Source organism: Oncorhynchus gorbuscha, linkage group LG20 (genome assembly GCF_021184085.1).
Source record: "Oncorhynchus gorbuscha isolate QuinsamMale2020 ecotype Even-year linkage group LG20, OgorEven_v1.0, whole genome shotgun sequence".
NCBI classification, from domain to species: domain Eukaryota; kingdom Metazoa; phylum Chordata; class Actinopteri; order Salmoniformes; family Salmonidae; genus Oncorhynchus; species Oncorhynchus gorbuscha.
The window spans coordinates 19,067,386-19,075,279 of record NC_060192.1 but is presented as its reverse complement, the minus strand read 5'-3'; positions in this window follow the sequence as shown (position 1 = coordinate 19,075,279).

Genomic DNA, 7,894 nt, shown 5'->3' with positions numbered 1-7,894 from the left:
AGCATTAGTTACAACGGTATTATGCCGCGTTCATGTATTAGTCGGAACTAGAAAACTCGGATATTTCCGATATGCTAATTGGTTGTAGTTTTACACGTCCCACTTTCAAAAACAGAAGCAAGTCAGCAATGTTGGAGTTTCCTAGTTCCAACTTGTCTTTGAACGCGGCATAATATAAGAACGCATTTTGTTTTTGTGATGAACAAGCTTTTATTTGTATTTTACATTGCTTAAACATACCTATTATTACATTGTTAACATTGTGTACATTGTGACTGAAATCATTTCAAATACTTTATCTGGGCTTGATTGAGTTTGACTGGCGTGAACTCCGGACTGACATTGTGTTTGTATACATTTCAGTAGGCTTACATTAAATAAGATGAGGACTGTAAGTGATTTATGGATGTGTAAGTACCTAGTGGCCCCCTTCACCCCAAAATCATTCCAAAATTCATTGTGTTTTCAATGGTGTCTATGGCAACCTTATGTCTTTTTTCTCCCACAAACAGAGCAAGAGGTCAGGCTTACAATTTACATTTAAGTCATTTAGCAGACGCTCTCATCCAAAGTGACTTACAGTAGTGAGTGCATACATTTTTCACAATATTTCATACTGGTCCTCGGTGGGAATCGAGAGACTATTCTCTGCCTCGTCAGCTTCATGATGTTTTCGAGGCTCCCCAGAGGATCCACATTAGTCACGTCTCTCACCCTTGCCAGCCTTCCTTCTGAGAAGCAGTCAGTCACCCGTTATAAGAAGGGGTATTCTACCAGCAGCACAAATTATGACATCACTCGTATGGTAATGAGGAATTCCTTTAAAAATATAAGCCTGAATTTCAAAACATTGCATGTGGACAACTCATTCATGTGGACAACTCATTCAAAAGATATTGAGGTTTAACCAATGGCCACTTTTATGGTGCCAACAAGAAAAGTCAATAAGTAATTTATGAAAACAATAAAACAATATATGGTTAACTTTTGGGGGGAATACAATATTGGGATGCAGAGACAACTTTTCTATCTGCCTCAGCTAAAGTGGGTTGGGAAATACTCTGTAGGGTCTCTACACGAACAAAATATGTTTCGTTTTGGAGGGGGACTGTATCCCACCGCCTGCTGATGGTTTTCACTCCACCCCCTCCATAGCCCCCTATGTAATACATTGTACATAGAATACATATTGGATTGTAGAGAGAAAACCTTTCTACCCGTATCATCTGAAGTCGGGTGGAAAATACTCAGTAACGTCTCTCCTAACCAAATATGTGTAACTTTGGAGGGGGACTGTGTTATAGACATATGCATTTAGTCTTGAATGTTATATTAATTCCAAAATAATAAATGCATGTACTGTTATTTTGATGAATATCAGTTGGGAAGACAAAACACCATAACACTTTTTCTTTTGCTTACCCTGCTCGCTTCCAGTGTGAAATCAAATGCCATTTCATACTAGACTTTCATGCACTCTTGCCTTGCCCCAATGGAGGTACCAAATACCTATTATTAGCAGTTGATTAGTCGAGAAGTCAACTGCTTCAAAAACACAATGTAAACAATGATGGTAATGGAAATGGATGCAACTTTACACATATAAACCAGCCCAAGGCCAGTCTTGACATGAACCAAAAATGCATCATGTCAATCACTTGGCTTGACAAAATAAAATATTTTTGAGGCAGTATGCTAGTAAAATCATGTTGATATATGTTTATATCACCCCAATTATGTACAGCCTTCTAACAATTTTCTTAAACCCACCTCTCCATCTCTCCAAATTGTAATTTCTTAGAAAAAGTTATTATTACTTAGACTTTGTATTGTCTTATTTAAAGAGCTTGGTTGTGTATGTGTGCCATTCAGAGGGTGAATGGGCAAGACAAAATATTTAAGTGCCTTTGAATAGGGTATGGTAGTAGGTGCCAGGCACACCAGCTTGTATCAAAAACTGCAACACTGCTGGTCAACATGGGCCAGCATCCCTGTGGATGCTTTCAACACCTTGTAAAGTCCATGTCCCAACAAATTAAGGCTGTTCTGAGGCCAAAAGGGGAGGGGGGGGGGGGTGCAACTCAATATTAAGAAGGTGATCCTAATGTTTGGTTTACTCAGTGTATTGCATTGCAGTGAATGTAGTGGGTGGAGTAAGGAGTGACAAGCACTCTGTTAAACCCATTACCCAGCACAATAGACAATGTATACTGAACAAACATATAAATGCAACATGTAAAGTGTTGGTCCCATGTTTCATGAGCTGAAATCAAATATTCCAGATATGTCCATACTGTATGCACAAAAACCTTATTTCTCTCAAATGTTGTGCACAAATTTGTTTACATCCCTGTTAGTGAGCATTTTTTCTTTGACAAGATAATCCATTCACCTGACAGGTGTGGCATATCAAGAAGCTGATTAAACTGCATGATCATTATACAGGTTCACCTTGTGCTGGAGACAATAAAAGGCCAAATAAAATAAAATGTTATTAGTCACATGCACCGAATACAACAGATGTAGACCTTACAGTGAAATTCTTAATTATGAGCCCCTAACCAACAGTGCAGTCTCTAAAATGTAAAGTTTTGTCACACAACACAATACCACAGATGTGTCAAGTTTTTAGGGAGTGTGCAATTGGCATGCTGACTGCAGGAATGTCCACCAGAGCTGTTGATGATGTGGCCTATTTAAAAAAAGAACAATGATAAACAGGGAATATAAAACAAGACGACAGAAGATATGGTGAAGTAAGGAGTTTTATTAAAAAGCAGACTTCTCAATGTTGCATTTGAAAGAAATCAGTTACTCTTGAACTACACAAATGTCAACCTCAACTAAAACTGATGGTGGAAGGAAAAAACATAACGAGGATGGAGATTTTGTATTCTTTATGCAACATCAAAAGTGTCATCTTGTGTTTGTCTTGTATATATTATTGATGCTTGAGTTAGAAAGCGCATACACATTTTAATCATCGTCATTTAAAATATAAAGCAGTCACAGAGTTCCATTAAAACCATTTTGCCAGGTTCCAACCCTAAGGAACCCAATCTCTAAGAGATCGACAAATGTCAAGTCACTTGTCCTATAGATTTGTCAAGTAGGCTAAGTTACCCCAAAGCGCTGCTCTAGGATCAGCTTAAGCTACCCTCATCCTGAACATGACATTTAGGAGTAAAAACACAGCAGGTCCTGGATCAGTACTTAAGTGGAACTTCTATCTAAAAACAATCAGGTTCTCAATCAAATCTACAGTAGCTGAGAGAGGTGCACTGAGAACCAATAAGTTGCCTTAAGCCAGTGTTTCCCAACTCCGGTCCTCGAGTACCCCTAACAGTACATCTTTTTGTTGTGGCCCTAGACAATCACACCTGATTCTACTTGTCAACTTATCATCAAACCTTTGAGAAGTTGAATCAGGTGTTTTGTCCGGGACTAAAACAAAACCGTGTGCTGTTAGGGCTACTCGAGGACCAGAGTTGGGAAACAGTGGCCCAGGTAATCCTGAGGGCTGGAGTTGGAACTGCCACGGGCCTCCACTCTGGAGTAAGTAGCACACATGGACCAATAGCAAAGCTGGAAGCAACAAGGCAGGAATTAGCAGGAGCCCAGCTATTGACGACAGATCTCCCATAGTGCACGTGGGTCCTCCCTGTTCTGATTGTCAGCGCTCTGAGCACATGGCTTTGAAGGTTGCTCCCAGAGACTTAAGTCTGTCGTCCAACCTTTTCTCTAATATTTTTTAAATTAAATGTATTTATTCTTTATTTTAATGGCATTATGTCCAAAGACAAACAAACAAACTTAGTGCAGTTATTTTCTTAGTCTGTCCATAGGTTCACATGCACATCCATTGCAATAGTCAGTCTTCCAATTCCTCAGAATTTACTGTAGTAAGCTGGGTGGGTTTATGCTAACAGTCAATAGGCTTTGTATTGGTAGACAAAACGGACACTCATTCATGGCCGTCTGCTTTGTCAGAAGCGACCATTGTAAAGAGCTTGATATAATTTAGAAGTAAAATGTGTCAAGATCATAGACTTCAATAAGGTAGGAATAATGGGTGTCTGGGTATCAGCATGCATTACAGACATTTAACAAAAAGCCCGTTGCTACTGAGGCTGACCCTATTTCAACATGTCGAAAATCCATATGAAAGGACTTGTAGTTACTGTATTTTAGAACCTCTCCTTTCAGGACTAAAAGCCAAACCAGGGGTACTGAGTTAGAGCTGTGTAGAAGTGTGTACTGTAGGAATTGGGTAACCGTATGCCACACAAAGCAGTTGGTTATGGGGAACACTTAACAGCTCAGATTACGGTGTGCAGACTGTTCACATTGCATTGCCAAAATGGTGGATTTAAACACCCACTCAGCACAATCCCATATTCTATCCTACTTATTGAATTCATAGGTTTTGTTGGACAAGCTGGACCAAAATGCGATGTCAGATTATCGCTGATTTCTGGTAGTCAATAGGCCTCTATTTGAAGAAATAGGAAAGTGCTACACTAACGTAAACATTGTAAATTATAGCATTGTATTATGTTACATATGGGACAGAACTTTATTTCCTCAGCCACCACAAAAAGAGCTCATTCTCTTTCGGTTAGCCACGACATTCTCTGAGCTTCACTCAGTTTTCTAGTGCAACATCATTTCATTTCCAACTTCACCCCCACAAAAAGACGTTAGGGCGAGAGCTAAGAGTACAGTTTGTGAGGGTGTTTTTTTGGGGGGCTTGGACAGAATCAGGTACAGAAGATGCAGAAAAGGCAGGCAGGAAGCGGATCAGATATAAACAAGTTGAAGCATTAAAAAAGGTAAATAAACAAAGTGAATGTACATAAGGGCTCCTATGGGTGAAAGTCTGTACTACTGTAGCCTACTCCATGGGTCATCTGAAGCTTTTCCACTCTTTGTGGACATTTATGGTGATAACTGTTTGAGTGTGTGATATATCTTGCAGATTGATCAAGTTCACATGTTATCCAGATGGTTTTGAAATAACAAAGTGACACCAATAACTAGATAACCTGCCACTCAAGCAGTATAGACCACTACTGACAAGTCATGGAGTAAACCTGGTTGTTATTACAATCCAGTAGCATGAAACTAACAAAGGTTTCTAATATATGTGATAATATGTCACTATTGTAGTCTGTCAGATTCTCTAGACCTATACAAGCAGTTCCATGCAAAATGTCACAGTATTGTTTTCCTCGAGTTTACACATGTTTTGCTGAGATTTAGGAAGGCAAATGGTTCGGGGCTTAAGTCCAAAGTCATTATTATTATTTGCTTACAAGAACACAGTTCTTAAAGCTGTAGGGGTTATTTTCCAAGGAAAAGCAAGACACCTCCATCCTCACCTCACCTGCCAATGTGTTCTGAGAAAACAGAGCCTATTTCCCGTCAGCATCATTTACCTTAGCATTCAGAACTGTACATAAAACTCTCCATTATGTCATTAGGACTCTAAAGCTAGTTTATGTATTTGTTGAGGTCCCAATGCAAACAGATGGTGACTAAGCACAACACTCTCTCCCCCTGCAGTCTCAATTAAGGCACTGATCCCCGCCCCTTCTTCAGAACAGGAAAACTCACCTCCCTAAATGACAGTATTTTACTGGAAAGCCATTTCACTTCCCCTTAGAGCCAGTAGTGGTTGCACATGCAAATTGACCAAAGGAGTCGATTTGCAGTTTTTACCTCTATATTACAGGTTTGGTTTACAGTCTATCTTTCCTATCGTATTAGTGATTTGCAACAAGCAGGTTGACTTATAGATGAATAGAGATTGAGAACAAGGAAGATAATTGGTTTCTTGTCGGGATGTGGATAGAATAAGTATATAGGCCTACAGTACAAACATTGCTAGTTTGACTGTATATTTGGAGATTTTCCACAATGGAAGACTTTCACAGTGCTACTTTATTGAAATCGCACAGCAGCTCTAGTGGCCTTCAGAGGGAAAGTCAGATACCTCACCTTTGTTTTCAAAGAAGTGTCATGTTATTCCATTCTCTGGCCCACTTTTAAATGAGTACATACAACACTGTACAAGGTGCTAGAAAATAGTTATCTTGTGGTACCAAGATACTGTATTTTACTGTACAGTACTGTTCCCGTACTCTACCAAGGATAGGTGAAGCAGTTCTACAGTTCACATTTACCCATAGTCCCACACACCCATTCACCCATCCCCCTCCCCTGCCTTATTATCCTATGCAGGTCACATTTCTCCAAAAAATACTCTTGTAAACATTTTTGTTTTCTCATTACCTAGTGCAATTATAACCCTGTGCTCCTTATTAAAGAAACCGGACCATGTCAATGCCTCCCCAAAATAACCATACAACAGGATCATGTAGATATTCAACACAACATAATGGGCCCAGTCTAAAATAAAATGGCACATATAATAAAGCATTTGAATTTGACAGAGGAAATGTGATCTTGTTGTTTCGTTGCTGAGATCCCAAGCCAATATGATAACTGCCAGCGTCTTGAATTGTGGCTTAGTGTAGGCTGTCGTCGGTTGACATTGATATTCGCTTCTAAAAACCAGATCAATCTTATTTTCACTTAATATAGAACAATAACATATGACAAACATGATGTGCTTTTGAATCATGCGATTATAAGACTACAATTCAAAGCAAGGCTTTTCAGAAGGCTGGCCATGAAAATTATTGTCTTGGAAGTTGATTATTTAGGTTTTTGGGACCACTCCAATTCTACTGTCTCCTTACCTTATGTTTTTACCCAGGTCTTATGATCAAGCACACATTCATAAACTACAACATACAGTGTGGGTGTCTGATAGGCCTATCAATGTGTTACCCCAAACAACTTATTCCGGTGGGTTATCGACCAACCATTATCGTTAGAAGCTATTTATAGACTTCTTCCCTACTTTTGGCAAAAAGTAACAGAGCGAGAACAGACAAAATATATAAAAACTAAAGTGCAACAAAACTAGTAAATGTCGCTGTGCAACATTTTGTCTCTCGTCTCCCCCCTGCCGTAGAGCAACAGTCGCCGTCAGCATGACCTCAAATGACCTCAAATCCTCCAATCGAACAAGGAGATGGGGGCAAATTTCAGTTAGCCTACTTCTTTAGAACAGTCTAGGCATCTCCATAAGCTCCCCATCAATCTCTTCCTATAACCTCTTCAAGTGCAAATGCAATAAGCCAACAGAAATGTATTATATTAGTTTCATTCAATAATTTACAAAAAACAAATAGCGGATGCAAGAAAGCTGTAGGCTGGGTGCTGTAGTCTTAGTGCTGATCCTTTCGAGCACGCCGTGACGCTAGTAAAACCGTGCTTTTCACCGGCAACTCACTTTGAAGTCCTCACTACTATGTAGTGTGCTCAATTCAGCATGTCTCTAGTGCCCTCCACCCCAGATGAAAGCCAGGCCATACCCAAGTTAACAAACCTGGGTGAAACACAGGCGAAATGCATGACTCTGAAAAGAAACGCATATATAAAGGTACCTCCTTCCGTATTAATGATGTATCTTCAGGCAACTGCAGCTGTTGTTTCTTTTCTGTGTGCATATTCATAAGTGGCTCTGTTGTTGATGTATTTTAGATTCTCTGTATTCGTTTTGCATGCAAGCTTTCTGTTAGCGCATGTTCGTGTCTCTGACGTTTCCATGACTCAAGTCTGTGTTACTGTGTACTATTGTAAGGGTATGCTAAGTTGTTAACTGTTAATCTGATTTGTCAGAGTCTCAGATGCATCAGTACTGTATTGGAGGTTAAAATCACAAGGTGTGTGGGAACAGTGATTGTGCGTGTGTGTATATGTACTGTATGTACGTGCGTCTAGCCGTTAAAAGACACAGGCATTGCATTGACTGGCCAATCAA